Raw genomic sequence first — 19,222 nt, forward strand, 5'->3', positions numbered from 1 at the left:
TTTATTGCTTTGTGGTCTGATAGAACACATGGAATTATTTCAATCTTTTTGTGTTTGCTGAGCTTTGTTTTGTGCCCCAGTATATGGTCGATTTTGGAGAAAGTTCCATGGGGTGCTGAGTAGAAAGTATGTCTTTTGGTGTTTGGGTGGAATACTCGGTAGATATCTGTTAAGTCCATTTGAGATATGGTTTTGTTTAATTCAGATGTCTCTCTGTTAAGTCTCTGGCCTGTTGACCTATCTAATGGAGATAGTGGGGTATTGAAGTATAAAGTAGCTCTAGTAAACATTTAAGTAAAATTCAATTTTGTTGTTTGTTAAATGTAGCGTTTAATTTAAACACCAAATACATCTTAGAAAAATAATTCTGTATAATCAGTGTAGATAGAAGTGTTGAGTTTTAGGAAATTCTACCTGAATGTACCCAAGTGCTACCTACAAAGATGTTTCCATCAGGCCCCCTTTACCTCTCCAGCTTTACTTTTCCCATCCTCCTCTGTATGTCTGCATCAGCCATATGGAATTCCTTTCATCTCTCCAACGGCACAGGCTGTGCCGTGCTTTGTTCTGTCTTTTCACATCTTCCCTTCTTTTCATGCTTAGGTTTCCACAGGTATGTGACTTGCTCATATGCCTGCTTGACTGCTGCCTACATGTTAGGTGCTCACCTGTGTTATAACACTTCATTCCACTAGAAAACCAAGTTTCCTTCTGAACCCTGAGTTCTTTAAGACACATTGTACTTTGTTCTTTTTTTAATATTTTATTTATTATTTTTATGTGTATGTGTGTATTGTCTGTGTGTAGGTAAGTGCACCCGTGTCGTGTGCAATTCCCACGGAGGACAGAAGAGTCTGTCAGATCCCCTGGAACTGGAGTTAGGACAGTTGTTAGCTGCAGTCCCTACCTTCATTAGTTACTTTTTTGTTGTGATAAAACACTCACCAAAAGGAATTTGGAGGAAGAGATTTTTAAATTTTGTGTTTGTGTTTTGTATGCATGTACCACATGAGTGCAATACCCACAAATGTCAAAAGAGGGCTTTGGATCCCCTGGAACTGGAGTTAAGATGGTTGTTAGCTGCAATGTGAGTGCTGGGATTCGTACCTGGGTCTTCTGCAAGTACAACCAGTCTTCTTAACCATTGAGCCATCTCTCCAGCCCTTGTACTTTGTTCTTTAAGTAACTTGTGTTCATCCCATTATTATAGATGGACATTCAATAAATGAGAATGAATTAAATATTTACCTGCTATGTATCTTTACTATCAATCTAATAATGGCTTTTGAAAGTATGTTAAATTATTATTTATACATGATATGTACTATATCTATAGTAGTTTTCATTTCTGGGTATGTTGTAAGTACAATGACTTTTCCTAATTTTTTGTTTATTAAATATTTCATGTAGAATCATATATTTAAAGTCATCATAAACAGGATGCTTTATGGATGGAAAAGATGAGGAGATGTATTTTCAGGTGAAGGAAATGCATTTCAGGTTCTTGTTCTTAAGGAACGTGAACAGGTCTGTAGGTTGTACTAGGATGTAGTTTTGGAAGGGAGCCAGCCACTAAAGGACATTTCAATGTTAAGTAAATCTTTGTTCTTTTGCCCTGAATAGACGAAGGGAGATCAGGTAAGAAGAGACTAAGGGCACATAGTCACCCAAGTGATAATTGAGAAGCAAGTTCTGAAAGGGAATACCAGAAGGAAGAAGAGCCAAGTGATCCTGATTGATGATTCTGGAGTCAGGCGTGTGGCTCAGGCCATCTGTGACCCACATAAAGAGAACAGGATGTGCTGCTGCCTTCAGGGTGCCAGGCGTGGAAGGCAATGGGGAAGGGCAGAGGAGAAACCGGGGAGATTGCGAGAGTTTTACTCAATTTTAGACAGCCTTAGGTCTCTTAAAGTTGATATCACAACCTGAAATTTTCCTTAATTATTAGAAATTTAAGCACTGTGAAACACTGCTGCTGCTGAACTGCTCATCAGTTTTCTGTTATTTTAAATGTGTGTGGAATCAACTAGCAGTTTTGCTTAATTACCACATAATCTGCTGAACTGTTTTTGGTTGAAAACCGGTACCAACTAGTTTCTACAACTTTGTATTTTGGAAAAGCATTGGAAACATGTTTTTCATTGAACTTAAGAGAATATTTATTTTCCTTTGTTGTATTACTGATAAACAAGTCCTTTGAATTGAAGAATATTTGGTATACTCACTAGATTTCTTCTTTCTATTAATTATTTTTTGTTTATTTTTGCTGGTATTCAACATCTTACTGTATTTGTATGACCAGATATTTAACTGAGTGGTATTATGTTTGAAAAGAGTATTAAAATATATAATTTAGTTTTGTAAGAAAAAGGTTGAGATTAAACAAAATAACATGAGTTAAGAGTCCTTTTAAATGCATAGGAGTATTAAATAATATTAGAGCATTGCTTTTCGGCCTTTTGGCTAAGATCAAGTGTAAATAATATTAGAGCTTAAGTAAATCCACTGGTACATGAGAGAGATTAATACAAGAATTTACTTTTAAAGTAATTGGGCTACATAACTTACTTTTAAAATTGGTTATTAATAGGAAGAAAACCCTCATTGTAAACACTTGTAAACGAGGTCTCAGACAAGGGAACTACTAAAGATAGTTGCTCTAAGCAGAAGTGAAACAATTTCCTGAACCCAAAGGGGAACGTGTCGATGTAGTTCTTGCAGGAAACTTAGAATAGGTACGAAATGAATGAACTTTCATGCTCTACCACAAAATGTTTGGGGATATGGTAGTGAATGGAAGAGGACACATGTTGCTTACAATAGTCTGGGTACTGTGGGCAGCCCGTTGGGGGAAACGTGTTCATTTTCTTTATTGTTATTCTTTTCTTTCTTCTTTTGTTTTCCTCTGATCTTTCCCAGGTAGGCCTCCAACTTAGAGTTCTTCTGCTTCAGCCTCCCAAGTCCTCTGACTTCAGGTGTTACCATTGCACTTAGCTCAGTGCGTGTTTAGCCTGTGTGAGCTCTGGATTTAATTGCAGCATCAACAAAGGCAGGGCAGGGGTCCTTATTATTACCATTTTATAAATTCTGGAAAAACAGAAACATGGTCATATTATCCAGAAATTTCTGGCCTTTATTAACTTAAAGCATAGTCTTCATAGTTTAAAATAGCATCAATTCAGATACACTGGAGGCTATCATGTCAGCATCCTTTCCTTACCATGTGTGAACTTGAGCACTGGGCATCATCTCTTGAGACACCACAGTGTTTCTTTAAATATTGAACACTTCTGGATATTATAGAAATAATTTTCTCTTCAGAAGTGGTTACAGTAATGGCCTTATGTTTTGTTTTTCTTTCATGTTCTTGGTATTTTGTAACAATTATCTTTTAAGGCTTTTCTCTTTTGAAGTATCTAGGCATCATAGGCTCAAGAGCCAATTTTTTTTTCAATAGAGTCTGAATTACATTTTTAGTTAATTAAAAATATTCTTTAGTGGGAATAAATTAACAAAGTAGCTAAAAACACCTTTCTACAACTTATAAGTATCCGTATTAATCAGCATGACTTTGACTTTTGCATGGGGATAGATATAAGACGATTCAAGTCCCAGTGTTACCTGAATTATGTCTCCTGTCTTCCATTAGGTTAGCCATCTCTACCGCAAAATGCAGTGTGTCTGCACGTCCTGGTTTCTATGCACAAGTCTTTTGTTTGGATTGTATAAGGCCCCAGGTTCCATTCACTCAGAATGAAGAACCAATTGCTTTACTTTGCTTTTCAACTAAAGCCCTCTTTTTAATCCCCCCCCCCATAAAAATGAGGAAGAAACTTAGGTAGAAGAGACAAGTCCTCTGTAGTCTTTCCTTGTACTTTTTTTTTTTTTAATGTGTATGCATGTATTGTCTCCATGTAGGTAAGTGGCACCCGTGTCGTGTAATGCCCGTGGAGGACAGAAGAGGCCATCGGGTCCCCTGGAACTGGAGTTACGGACAGTTCTTAGCTGCCATGTGGGTGCTGGGATTCAAACCCGGGTCTTCTGCAAGAACAGTCAATGTTCTTAACTGCTGAGCCATCTCTCCAGCCCCTTCCCTTGTACTTTTAAAGTAGCTTTATCACGTTGTTAATGAAGAAGAAAGTCAAGAACATGTAGTGTGTATGTCCGCTGTGTGTATGTTGCAGTGTGTGACCAGATACTGTTCCCAGTCAGGTAAAATATTCTCCAAATTGATGTCTTTAAAAGAAGGGAATTATTTTTTACTTAGAAACTTACCTTTATTTGATGCTATTTATAAAATGTAATAAAATCGAAGGAAAAACCCCACCACTGAGAGTAGCCTGTTCTACCCCCCACCCCTCACCCCATATTGGGAGTCTTTTCTCCCAGTTACCCTTTCTTTCTGCCTTTTGACAATTTGTGTGCATGCACGTTAGCTTTCTAGCTGGACTTTTAGTGAGCTATTTAGTTAGTAGTAGTGCAACATAATTTTCTCATTACTCAATTTGTTTCTACAGAAAAATCTGCCTTAAGATGTGCATAATTATAGCATGACAACCTGAATTCACGTAGAACTCTTTACAGTTAAATAACTGTTAAATAAAAGTTAATAAGCTGTTTTGGGGCTGGAGAGATGGCTCAGAAGTTAAGAGCAGTGGCTGCTCTTAGGGAGGACCCAGGTTCTGTTCCCAGCCCTCACATGTGGCTAACAACCATCCATAACTTCACTTCCATGGGGTCTGATGCCCTCTTCTGGTGTCCACAGACATTGCATGACATGGTGCAGTTACATGCAGAGAAAACACTTATACATATAAAATAAAACAAACAAACTTTCTGAACAGTTCTTTCATTTTACATCTGAAGACCACAAGGAAAGTGTAATAGGGAAGAACATTTCAGATGTTAATTGAGCACTGGCTCGTCATGGCACATTCTGGTTCTTTCATATAGGAAGAAATGCTGTGAATGGTTTGAAGTGATGTCATTGCATTCATTGGCAAGTGAAGCTATCAATTGCTGGAGAAGTTTTGAGGAAAGTACAGACAATGAAACTCTAGTCAACCCTCAGTTTGATGCTGAGTGCTTTATGTGCACTTGCTGAAAATTGTGACATATTTTCATAATGGGAAGAGTGATGATCTCAATTTTACTGGCTTTACTAGAATTTCACAGCTAATTTCTTGGACTTCCATAATTTTTTCTTCAGGTGTTTACAAAGAAGCCAGAAGACTAAAATATAAAAGCAATTAAATATAACTATAAAATGTTTTATATTGTATATAAATATCTTTTTTAGATAAACTTTCTTTTTCCCCAAGTCATAAAACTCTTATATTTGGAATGGTATCAGCTTGAGTATGGCATAAGACTGACAACATCTTCCTTAACCCCCGTCCCATTTCCAACATCTGCACAATTGGAAAACCCAGCATTTTTTCCTCTTCCCACTGTCTTAATGTGGGAAGGGTTCAGATTGGAACTTAGATTTCTGTTTCTATCTGAAACTTCATCACCTTAGACAAGTCTCTCAGCCAGGGTAGGACTTTCTTTTTATGATATAAGCATTGAATATGAGGTTGTCTTCAAAGACCATTTCATGTTTCATACTACAGTGCCAAGCATGGATTTAAGCCACCTATTAATTGATTACATTGCTATGTCAATTCTTGTGTGGCTTTGTATGAGATATTTTGCTTTTCCTAAAATAGTTTTCATATATAAAGCAGGAATTATGGGCCAGGTATGGTGGTTAATCCCAGCACTCGGGAAGACAGAGGATGTCAGACTGTGAGATCAAGGCCAGCCTGAGTTCCAGTCTGGCTGTGGCTACAGGGAGACCCCATATCAAAAAGGCCAAAAACAAAACGAAGCAAAACAAAACAGGACTGTTTTGCTTGTTTACCTTAGGCATTTTTGAGGAGTAAAATGCATTTCACCCCACTTCTCAGCTTCTTGTCCTCTTTCATAATTATTATTGTTACTTACACATAGGCATTTACACACACACACACACACACACCCAAAATATACTGAGTTTGTTTAGTGGTGCTCCTGTGTACATATGGTTAGAGCTGACCTCTTGGGATTAGATAACCTATTTCTCCCTCAGCATCCACTGATTACCTGTAGCTCTTCTTCTAAAACTAAAATGGACCCTGTGCCATTTCCCCTATCCATATTGGTATGTCAGTTGGTTTTTTCATCATGCAGGTTTTATTAGGCAACCGTATTGTGGATATTTTGTGGGTGCAGCATGTTTATGATGTCTAGAACATATTTTCTAACAGCAGGTGTCCTGATCCTCTGGGTTTTACAATCTTTCCTCCCCCTCTTTCAGGATTTTTCCTGAGCCTTAGTTTTAGAGTTTCCATTGCAGTTGTATCATTTGGGGATGGGCCCCACACAGTCACTTATTTTCTACATTTTGATCTGCTGTGCAACTTTGTAGTAGTCTTCATCTGTTGCAAAAAGAAGCTTCTCTGATAAGTGGTGAGAGCTACACTTGTCTGTGACTATAAGGATAGGTAATTAGAATATAGTAGGAATTAACATTGGTCTAGGAAAGTGGCAGTAGTAGGCTTTTCCCTGGGGTCTATGACCCCTCCAGCCATGTGTGCTACACCATATTTACAATTCCATGTGTGGATTCCCTCCTGTTGAGAGGGCCTTAAGTCCAATTAGACAGCGTTTGATTACCCCCCAAATAAAAGTGCCATTTTTGTACCAATAGAGATATTTTGCTTGGCTGGTTGTTGTAGCTCATATGCTTTACAACTGTGTAGGACCATTGATTGGTTTTGTCTCTTGGCAGTTTGTATAGCACCTTCTGATACTGTGAGAGCAGAGCTCCAGAGGCTGCATCTGGTCACCCAGTGTGCTACAGTGCATCCCTGCACATGCTGAGCTTCTGCCAAGACAGCCATCTTCCTAGACATGTGCACTCAAAGCATTTGTGAATGTTCCTGTGAACCTTGCCATATAGACAACATGTCCTTTAGGGGGAGATGAGTACTAGTTTTAGAACAAAACCATAAAATCAAGTTCTGCTGTTTGAAGTATTCTATTGTTATACTATAGGATATTGAGGACTTGTATGCATTGATTTCTATTTAATCCACATAAGATAACAATTAAGACAGATTTTCTTTTTATTGATCTTGGCACATTTCATTAGTGAGTAAGTACATTATTTTGTTGTTTCGAAAGACACCAATTATTTCAGAAGAAAAGTTTTTTAAAACTATGTTTTGTGATTCAATTTGCATATTAAACAACACTATAATAAAATGATCTAGTATAGTTTTTTTGTTGTTGTTTTTTTTGAGACAGGGTCTCGCTGTAGCCCCAGCTGTCCTGGAACTCACTATGTAGACCAGGCTGGCCTTGAACTCACAGAGATCTGCCTCCCTCTGCCTCCAGAGTGCTGGGATTAAAGGTGTGTGCCACCACACCCATTTTAATAAAAGAAAAAGGGAACATTTTCAGATTACAAAGCACCCCCCCAACAATTGTTTTCAAATTACTTTTTTTCTTTTTCTTTTTTTTATTTTTATTGTTTGTTTGTTTATTTATTTATTTATTTATTTATTTGGTCTTTTTGAGACAGCCTCTCCCTGTAGCCCCAGCTGTCCTGGAACTCACTGTGTAGACCAGGCTGACCTTGAACCCACAGAGATCCTCCTGCCTCTGCTTCCCAAGTGCTGGGATTAAAGGCATGCACCACCACGCCCAGTTTAAATCACATTTTTCCTAACTGATTCAATGTGATAAATGTTTTTAGTGATTAGTTATGTCTAATTCCTGTTGCTCTACTGCTCAATGGAATTTTTTTAAAGTCCAACTTTCACAGCCATTGCCTCAGAGGAATAACACATGTTGGATTCTTTAGGAATGCCAAATAAGAAGTTTTGAGTATCAATACATTAAAATTAGAGGCAGATCAAAAATAAAACAAACTATTTGAGGGGAAAAAACATGTTCTAGAAATTACACCCGAAGTTAAAGAGTGTCATGTGAAAAATAAATGAGGTTTTTGATAATATCTATTTTGTTTGAATTAAGGAATTTGGGGGTTAAAGTTTAAAATACTAAGTACCATAAATTTGTAACTTTTTGCCATTTTTGTTTTAAAGTTGAAAATGTGTTTTAATATTCTAGTGAAAACTCAAAAGCTTGTTCTTTTTAAGAATGTCAGTCACATGGGTATGGCTCAGCTGCTCCTTTTCACCTGTTTCTTCAGCATTCTGTGTATTCCTTACTTCTGAATCTTCACTATGTCAGGTAATGTCCAAGACATTTCTTCCCACTTCAGTTTTTCTGTCATACACTAGGGTTGCTGGATTCATTATGTTGTTCTTCAGTCCCCTAGAAAGCTAAGACCTAGGTCTTGGCAGTGATATCACAATCAAATATTGTCTTAAAGCAGAAAGGATTCATTTATTCCTCAGCAGATGTGATCTACGAGTCACTTCCATTGTTTACATGAGTTTTAGATCTTCTTGTACATATCTTTATGAACCAGTGACTGACATTTATTTTTAAACAACCAGAGAACACATTTAATAGAAATATTTATAATATAAAACATTAAGTTATACTCTCTTTTTTTAGTATTTAAAGTTTGGTGATTTGAAATATGTCTTAAATAGCTGCACATTTACTTATCATTCTTAATATACATGTTAACTTGTAGTGCTTTACACCATCATGAGAATTTAAGAGGAAGGCCCACCTGAATGTGACCTGAGCACAAGGGCAAGAGGTTTGCATGAGGTGTGGTGCATGGCAATTGGTCTAGTGACCAAGATTAATGAAACTCAGATGGGTTTTAATTAGTGCAGCAGCAGTCATCAATTATCTAGTGAACACAAATATTGTTATATTTGGGAAATTCTTGATTTATTTTATTCCATTGGCCAGCAGATTTAGATGAATGAGTTCTCATCATAAGTATTCTGAGAAAAATCGCCACAGGCTACAGTTTATTATTTAGGACAAAATCAGCAAGAGTGAATAATACAGAACAAAATGTTGTAGAATGTTCTCAGCATTCATTCGGAATTTTAAATGAAATATTTGGCATGTACAAGTTGTCAAAAACATCAGGGCATCCTGAGCAAATTCTGAGTAGTCTTAACCATGAAGGGAATGTGTAGCTGTCGTTGTCCAAAAAATGACAGTTGCAGAGGTCAGTGCATATGCACCTGAAGAAGGTTACAACTATGTGGCTGGGCAGTTCACATAGTCATCACCTGTCCTTCAGGGATGTGTTTAGAAGAATCGACAGCTGCCTAAGTATCTACACAGGAAAGCTCATCTCTTTGTAAGGTTAAAAAAAATTGTACAATGTATACCTACACCAATGCAAACACAAAGTACTCAACATATTCATTCCGGATTTAATTTTTTACATTAATTTTCCACATGTGTAGTCTTGAAATCACTAAGAAATCTACAAGTGTTTAAAGGGAGAGAGTATTATTTATACTCTTATAAAAGGAACATGACACTATTATGTGAAATTGGCAACCAGATATATCAGAGTAAGATTATTTCAACATTTCTAATTTAGATTTGAAGCAAAATCTCTCATTATCATTTGAATGAAGACTACATATAATGTAAATTTTTTATATTAAATATAGCAGTATCATTTTAGAAAAGTTTTTTCTCCTTACCAACTTACTATTCTAAGTCGTGTATTTTAGTGAGCAATCTAGTGCAGCTTTTCATAAGAGAAAATCATTCCCTTTCCCTCATCTTTATCACAGCATCCAGTTTCTGTTGCCATCTAATTCCTTGAGTAAATAAAGGTAGTAAACTTTGGCTCACATCCTTGTTGTAAGTTATGAAGCCTAGTGTAGTAGCCAAGATGGCCATTCTGAGGAATCTGTATAAATCCTAATTAAGGCATAATGACAAATCTGTAACAAATTACATTTGCAAGGTTTGTGGCATATAAACAATTATTGTTGGGGTAGGAATGTTGCACATTCATTAAAACTTTCTGATTCTTTTATTCCATGTGATTTTTGTTCGTTATGTAGTTTCACCAATAACCTCTTCTTTAATGGATTAGTCAAATTAATTAATTAATGCCATAATTTAATCCAAATTATGGTCACTAAGGGAAAGGGAAGGTGTGGCTGATTTTCACATGTAAATACTGGTAACTGGAGCACATTTTGCTGAAGAGCCCCACCTTCGTCCCCAGGAAAAGAAAAAAGATATATGAAAACCTTGTGTGTCTTTTGTACTGTAGATAAAAATGATTGCTGTATCTGAATTGTCAGAGAGCTTGCAATTAATGCTGCTAGTTCACTCACTATTGTGTTTCAACAATTCATAAATACTGTAATTTCTGAGCACACTTTTATGGCCTTCATGTTTCATAGAGTGAATCATAGGAAGCTCTGTGTTTTCCAGTTAACAGATGGAGGAGCTTTTGTTCATTGAACCAAGGTTCTAAAAAGGAGATTTTATATTTTATGCATTCATTTATATGTGATTATATTTTACCACCAAGAATACATCCTGCACTTCTGACTCAAAGGGACATTTTGATATAGGGACCAGTGTTGTTTCTTTACATAATTAGGCTTTATTATTCAAAGTTTTGCTTTTAATTGAACATCTATTCCTTTCCATGAGGTTGATGGTTTTGTCCTCCCTCCCTCCTGTCCTTCCTCCCGTCCTCCCTCCCTCCCTCTCTCCCTCTCTCCCTCCCTCTGTCCCTCCTTCCCTTCATCCCTCCCTGGGCAGTGAAACCCAGGCTCTCACACATGTTAAGGCATACTGTACCATTGAGCCACATCCCCAGCTCTTTTCATAGGATCTAACATGATCGCCACATTGAATTTTTAGTGTCATATTCTTGGGCCTGTGAGCCTTAGCACTTTCTCTGAAAACCATGCATACAGTTACCTTTTTATTGCTTTGGCGTATTATCGTTTGGCTCACTTGCGTATGTTGTTGCTAGACTTTTTGCTTCTCCAGCTAGCTGCCTGAAGATTAAGTATATCAATATTTCAAGTTTGATCCACTGCAGAAAAAGGCATTTGAAGGCTCGGCAGACAAAGGTTTATACAAAATCATTAAAAAATGTATCGAGTACTTTTAAATTTATTTTGGGATCGGCAGAAGCTGTTTCTCACATTAAATTGCTTTTTGTAATTATTTATTAGGCTTCAAGACACTTTTTGTTTGTTTGAGACCAGTCTTCCTGTAGGCCCAGCTGACCTAGAATTCACTGTTTAGACTAAGCTGGCCTTTGCCTCACAGAGATCTGCTTGTCTCTGCCTGGGATCAAAGGTGTGTGCCACCACACCGTGCTAGCTGCTAGACTCCTGATATTATCTGCTACAAATTTGCTGGTCTGTAGATGTTTGGTTGATGAATGAGTAAGCCCAAACTGGTCTAAGCAGGCCAGGATCAACTTCAGTGGTTTAATGTAAACTATACTGCCTCTCCCTGGTGCAGTAGATATAGGGTAGTTTTATGACTAAAAGAGTCCTAAGGAGGAGTCAACAGAATTGTGTTTTACTGGTATCTGGCAGCATATGGAAATTAAGGCCCTTGATTTTCCTTCCTGAATTAGTTTATAAGATTATTATTTCATATTCTAATATTTTTTATCTGAGACTGTCTTTACTAATTACCATACATGACATATATATATGGAGATGAAAACATTTCTTTAAAAATTATACTTTTTACCTTAACAAATAATAATTTCACAGGAAATGCAAATTTTCTTGGTTTTGAATTTATAATTTAAAATGTTAGCATAAGTTGTCACGTGCCATTTCTCATCTAAGCAGGAAATGTCAGAGTTTCTGTTGTTATGGGATTTACTTCAGAAATTTTTCTAATCTATCCACTTAGCAGTCTTTATTGGGAATTGTTTTTTTTTCATTTCATTGTATTTTTATGACATAATAGAACAGAATTCACACACATAATGCACTCAGAACATTCACTGTGAATGTAATATCAAGAACAATGAGAGTGCTGAGCCGATGTCGCTCCTCACTACTTCAGTTGCTCCCTGACTTCTCTGGCGGTGCTCCTTTCCCTGTCTTCAGAGGTGGCGACTGTCCTGATTTTCATTAGTCATGTTGAGTGTAAACTGTCCAAAACTGATAGTAACTGTTTATAGCTTAGAAAAATGTTCCTTTCTTCTTGGGCTTTTTATTCTTAATCTATGACTCTCAACTTCTGTAGTTTTTAAAGAACACTGTTTTATGTTCTTTTAAAAAATATTATTTATTTTTCAGAAACTTATGCTGATGATAAACTTAAAAATGACAACTCCTCCTTTAACAGATTGTGTTGACTTGTACTGATGCAGAATTTGGCCTTGAACTTTGAAATGAAGTGTTCTCAAAGCATTTTCAGACTTTCCTGAAATTCTCTGTAGCTATAGTCTGCACATTAGGTACCTTTATGGAAACTTTTATTCCAGTAGGTTTTATTAATTTCAAAATAATCATGCCTAAAACATGTGGGTTTTTTGAAGCTTATTGCTAAAAAATCATATAATCTGACCCATAATTAAGCAAAAATAAATAATAGAACAATAACATGTATAAAACATACTAATATTAATGCATGCATGTTATGTTTATGCATTTGTAATCTCTGGTGAACATATGATTCTACCTTAAATTTCCAAAACGTTACATTGTTTTATAAAAATAGCAAGTATGTTCTAGGCTCTCATATAATGAATGCAACTTACTGTCAATTAGTATATTTATTTGAAGCTTAACATATCTTGTTGATGTAGCTGTGAGGAAGGAAGGCAGAAACACATTACAGCAGAAGATATTTGGTGGTAAAAGTTATTCTTTATGTTTTTGTTCTTTGTTTTATTCAGTTCAACTTGATACACATCTCATACTGAAAGTCATGTGGAGAGCTGCCACATTATCACTTTGTCAATGTCTATGACAACATCCCACAATACTAGTCTCCCCTTTGTTTATAGCACCTAAATGTCTTGGTGATTAGAACTTTTTCTTTCATCTCTAAATAAAATTGCTCTGTGCTGACTTTTTTTTTTCTAGCAAGGAGAAAGAAATAAAAGCAACCCTATTTCCTATTACAAATTATCATAAATATTGGAGATGCAGATTTTTCTTAGATCATTAGCATATCATGCTGCGACCCACACCAGAATGTACCATTAACAAAGCAGCCTTCATGTAATTAATGTAAATAATATGGAACTACAGCTTGAGTTACCCAGTCAGCCTTGGCAAAAAGCATTTGTCATAACGCATCATCTACGGAGCTCGGCCTCAATTCAAATTAAACTTCGTGGGTTTGCCCCTTTATTTTTTTTTCTCATGCTATAAATTTCTGTGAAACATTTATTACTGTAAATTTCTTTGAAACACCTACGTAGGAGAAGAAAGCAATCCAATAAGCTGAAATTAAAATTTTATTATTTACAGTGCTTCTGCTGGTGAAGACAATTAGTATTTTCATAAAGCCAGAAATGTAGATCCTAGGAAGCAGCAAGGGCTGCTCTTCCTGTCCTCACAAGTGTGTTCTGTCCTCCTCAGCTGCAGTGAATCTAAAGGATGGTCCTGTCGCCATTTGCTGCTATTGCCCTCTGACTCCAAAACACAGAGGAGCATTGTAAATTTTTCATGAAGAGGTTTCAGTCTGTAAAACAGCAAACAGGAATAATGTTTTAAATGCAATCATTGTCAAGTTTGAACAAAGTAATTTATCAAGAGAGCAGTTTGTACTATATAATAAGTTTCATATATTAATACAATTTTTCATCTGATGTCAGGCTTCTGATTTATGAATAGCCCATGATCTAAGGTGATCATTGAATTATAATTCACGTAATAAGAAGCCAGGAACAAGACCCTGGAACTGCTACCCTGGATTAGCTTCCATGCCACCAAGCCAATTTACTAAACAACCGTGGGCTAAATGATACAGTTTTTCTAATTCAAAGAAGGCACTCGTTAATTAGATAAAGGCTAAAGCTCTCATTATTTTTAAATGATTTAAGAATGGGTAAAGATCTCACAGCTTATACTGAAACTCTAATAGTTCTCTGCTTACTGCCTTATAATAAGAGTATTAAAGACAGATGGGGAAGGCCAGTTTAAACCAATTACAGCATTTCATGTGTACCCGTAGCGATGACTATCTGTAGGCATATCGGATGCTAATACTGGACATGTTTCAGATGACTACAACAGCATTGATTAATGCGATTTGTGAATAATTTGTTTCTTTCTGCTAATTTTGGGAGAAAAATCCCAACTCTCGACTTTATTTAGTAGTTCTTGAGAGGGTTTGTATTTTTCAGGATTAGTTACACACATTTGGAAACTATTTAATATTCTGTTCCACAAAAAGGAAGGGTAAACAGTTTCTTTCAATTCCTTCCATTTATTGAGCACTTATTAGGTACCATGCACTACTTTAGGCTTTATAGAAGTCCATAGCTCATGAAATAGGTGTCCTGTGAGTTATTTTGATTCTGTGATGGCAAATGATAATACAGTCTGGAAAAGCAAGTCAATTATTATGTCATTAGTTTACAAAACTACATAGTGAGTTCCAGGACAGCTGGGGCTACAGGGAGACCCTGTCTAAAAATTCATTCTCATCCAGATACAGCTAAGATTAAACTACTGAGCACTGAATCATTTTATCCATACTACTTTGTTGTTTGGTTCTGTTTCCTTATGTTTTATGTGTAGTGAATGCATGATATGGTACCTGCTTGTGGAGTCATCGCTTTCCTTGGTATTATGTTGTTTACTAGTTGTTCTTCCCTCCCTTTGGCCTTTTCCCCATTTTCTTCCTTTTTTGCCCTCCTTGGAAGTAATAGAAATAATGAAACATTTTTGCTTTTCAGCATTCTGTTGTCCATAAATATTTTCCTTGAATTTAAAGAATTCATTTCCACTCTTAACACTCAAATAAATTTCCCCTGGGTACCATGAGTACCCTTGGCTTTTGTTTTTGCCTTTGTCATTTTTTTCCTCTATAACTTTCTTTTTGTTGTTTACTCTTTTGTTACTGCCATTTTCATTATCACGTTTGGCGGATATAATCTGTAGAAAGCGTCTACTTTATAGTAGCCTCAAAAGTTGTCATTGGCTGTGCATTTAGTATGGCTTGATGATATTCCCTTCTTAAGTATGCATCATGCAAATTGACCTAGTTTTCTCAGAGAACAGATACTTGGTAACATATAAAGATGCTGCTTTCCTTTAGACCGACCCTGTATACTGTATGTCAACCTTCAGCTCAGAAGATTGACAGGTTGCAGTACACCATTGACTATTGCCTCTTGTCATTTTTCACTTTTCTTTATTAATACTAATTTTACATTAGTTTTTTCAAAGTTGTTGCATTCAAACTTGAAATAAAGATATGGTAAGTGGGTATCTACCCTTAGAGGACATTAGAGAGGAAGACTGAGATATTTGAAAGATTTCAAATTTTGCATTTCCCTAGTGTTGTCTTTTCATCTTCTTAAAAATTTTTACTTATATGAACAGGAAAATATGTTATTAATGGACCTAGAAAAGAACAACTTATTTGTTATAGTAACTCTTGACCTGTTTAATAAGTACTCAAGCTGTGTCGTGGAGCTTTTATTGTGCTCTGCAGTATACAGTTATGAAGTGTGGTACATAATAAAATAAAAGCAATAACATTGATATTTCTGAGGGATCCATCAGAGCTGACCTGCAGCAGCATATTTCATCTGGTTTGTCTGCTATGAATGTTTCAAAGTTATAGCTGAAATTACTAGAAATAATATTGTGTCTGTGACTTCTGATTGTTTACCATTGTAAGTAGCCTCGCCCTTTGTAACTCTCAAGCCTATTCCTATGACAATTCCTTAGTGTTGGTGTCAAGAGACTAATGAAAAAGATTGTGTTAGGCAGCAGGGCATTTTAAACTGAGTCTTAACAGCAACTGTGAGAGGGGATGGGAGAGGACAGGTGATTTTTAGATAAGTGAAGGTTTAATGTATGTGCAAAGTTCAGATATGTGTTTCACAAAATCATTAATTTAGCTTAAGATGGATTTTGTGAGAAATTAGGACGGTGACTAAAGAGGAAGTATAGGGTTGGTATGACAGAAACATTGTCCACCAAGAATGTGGCTGTTCAGTGTCAATGCAGATTGACATTTGAATCTGTAAAAGGAAAAATTAGTATTTTGAGACATATTGTGTGTGTGTGTGTGTTTCCCTCTTTCATTTTAGATTTTGCTTACCTTGAGTCTGAGCTTTATGACCTAGTTATCTTTGTATTTCCCAAACACAGTATAGTGTTTGGCCTTGAACAAAGTTTGAGAAGCATTTGTTTACTTAATAAATTATTAGTGAAGATAATCTGGAATTTTTTTCCATGCAACAGCTTCCAAATAGTGTTGAGACCAATGAACACACAATAAAGAGATGGTTTCTTCTAATTGGAATCAAGTGTTTAGTAATGCCTCTTTGTGGCAATTGCCTATTTTTTCTTATTAAAAGAAAATCTGTGTCTTACTCAGCCATACCACTTGGAATGCTTTCATTTACACGAAAGTCACATGCTTGTGTTCACTGAGAACTGTGCAGTTATTAAACAGCTAAATCTTTGCCCAGGATATTTGTAACCTAGCTTCTACTAAATGGCAGAACCTCAATATTATTATTACTGTCATTATTGTTGTTACTAGGGCTTCAACAGAGGAAAAAAAGTGAATCCTCTGTTTTTGCAGCCTCATAATGTTTATAGAGATGGAATTTACAAATATTTTAATGACATTTCTATTGCTACCAAAGTATGTATCAAGTCATATTTTCAGGTTCATAGACACCAGTACACTTATTTTATACATTTTATCTTTAGCATCTTGGATGGTAGATGTCAATTGTGGCAGGAAACTTTTAGATACTGTTTTACCTCTGTGGGGTCCTTTGATGTGACTGTGCTCAATCTTTGCTCTTTCCTTTATGGATGGCAGCTATAAAAATGATAATACATGAATGGCTTGTATGATCATGCTGCCTTCTCAGTTTTATAAATAAAACCATTAGCTTAACTGATGCCACTGTATTGAATTATTTCAGAGATGATACTATAAACACATGTAAGTATCCTGAATGGATTCACTGTTCAGGATGTACCTCAGGAGCAGTCATCTGTCCATCTCTATCATATCCATTAGTTCTTACATGGACAAGAATTCTGGGATTGGAAAAACTGATTGGTCCTCCAGTAAGTACTCTGATGTTAATCAGACTAGTATGCAAGACAGAAAAGCTGATAGTCTAAAATTGCACTTTAAACTAAGACAGACTGTCAGTCTTTAGGAATGGTGAGGATGGCCTGTTTATGTAATCAGATACTAAACCTGGGAGAAAGCTGTCAGGCACTTTCTTGTGTAAGCAGCAGGCAAACCGTGCTTTATCTGACAGACAGTGTGTAAATCTGTCTATGCAAAAATCCAAATGTTTAGTTTGCTCCTAGTTACTTTAATAATCTGCTTATTTTCGTCTGCTACAGCAGTGACATCACTTGGCAGAATATGCTGCAGACAGAGGTGTAGATAGGCTCTGCTTTTGTCAGTCATTTGCTCCCTGATTGGCAGGGAGGTGCACAGGAATTTACTGCTGGTTTTCTTTAGCCTGATGAAATAGACATGTTCTGCAAAGGAAAAACTTTATTTGGCTTGGCTATTTTATATTTTGAGAGAATGGGTAGACTGTATCCTGTCTAGCTGTTGTTTCTAAGAATAAATCGAATCATCAATAAACATCAAAAAACTATATCCAAAAGCAATATTGTATTTAAGAATGAATCTCATTGCTACAGTTATTTTAGCAACTTTTATTTTTGTGTTACCTTTTATACTGTTTCATTGTTTTTTATTTTTAAAATAATGTTGCTTACTGTGAATACTAATGACTTGATGTCTGTGGATATTTAAGAATCTGTAGTTCTAATCTTATTCTTGATGTTAAATAGAAGTGTTTTCATCTGACCATGTGTCTTTCATGCCAGAGTTGAATATAAATTCATTATTTTCATATATACATTCAATGATGTTCGATCAACTCCCCATGATTTAAAGCTGTATATTTTATTAGCTACTAATTTGAATAACTCACTGGCTAAGCAATATGACTTTAGAAATTTTCTTTAAAATTTCATTAATATTGCTTAAATGGTTTTATATCATTAATAAGATCTTTATTTTTACCTGACTCCAGATAATGATTGTTAGTGTTATTTTAAACAGAGAATAATCCTTGTTCCTGGACCACATTATTTTACTATCACTGGCATGATGGAACCCTTCTTGAAATGGGTTCTGCTAGCTGGCTGAGCTCCTCTAGCTACCTGGGTTTCAGATGCTGTCCTGCTCTAGCACAAGTGTCCAGGTGTCTGAGTCTGCCACATATTCTCCTAAGAAGCTTAACAACAGTGATGAGAATATAGAAAAATATTTATGTGCTAAATTTCCCATATTGAAATGTTGCTGTTCACCTTTAGGAATAAATGTATAATTGCATTTTAGTGATTTTAACTGTAAAATCTTTATTTTGTTTCCCTGACTACCCAAATTAGAAGAATACTTATATAGAACTTTATTTAATAATGTGTTTAGTGCATATTGTTGATACCCATAGTCAATTCTTAATTGGTTTTGTCACTATCAATATCAAATTGCCCAAATTTCAAATCAGGACATTTGGATACATTTATCCTAAGGTTAATACATAGATTATTAAGGTTTTCCTCTTCACTTTGTCTTCTCTTGCTATTTCTTGTAACCATGTTAAACCCCTAGCCAAATCTATGGTAAAAATTAACATTCAGTTGGAAGACTTTGCTACCTGATAGCAATTACAATGTGCTACTATTTTTGCTTTTGTTGCTCTCCAGAAGAAAATTTCCCAATTATCTTTTACCTTGTCTTTCATTGGTGATTCTGCTTCCACCTCTTCAGCTTCTAAGACACATTATAAACTTCTGTGTTTGTTATTTCATATTATTTTGGAAGGATAATATATATCAATGATCATTATGAACTTATTTATTGTGGATATATAGCACAAGTCTCATATTTTGGGGGAAACTTGTAGAAATGAGGACAAGTGTCTCTTTCTTCGCTATTGTCAGTTCTTGGCTCTTAAGCAGGTTTTTGTAAAATAGCATCATGTAAATCACAGTGATGC

At 35.8% G+C, this 19,222-nt stretch overlaps 1 protein-coding gene across 1 annotated transcript in view; it reads left to right on the forward strand.

Annotated features, from left to right (window-relative positions):
• The window catches only part of Znf407 (zinc finger protein 407), a 501,268-nt gene that overhangs the window by 234,438 nt on the left and 247,608 nt on the right, over positions 1-19,222 (forward strand). The window lies entirely within an intron of this gene.

This window comes from Nannospalax galili, unplaced genomic scaffold (genome assembly GCF_000622305.1).
Source record: "Nannospalax galili isolate Female #2095 unplaced genomic scaffold, S.galili_v1.0 scaffold243, whole genome shotgun sequence".
NCBI lineage: Eukaryota > Metazoa > Chordata > Mammalia > Rodentia > Spalacidae > Nannospalax > Nannospalax galili.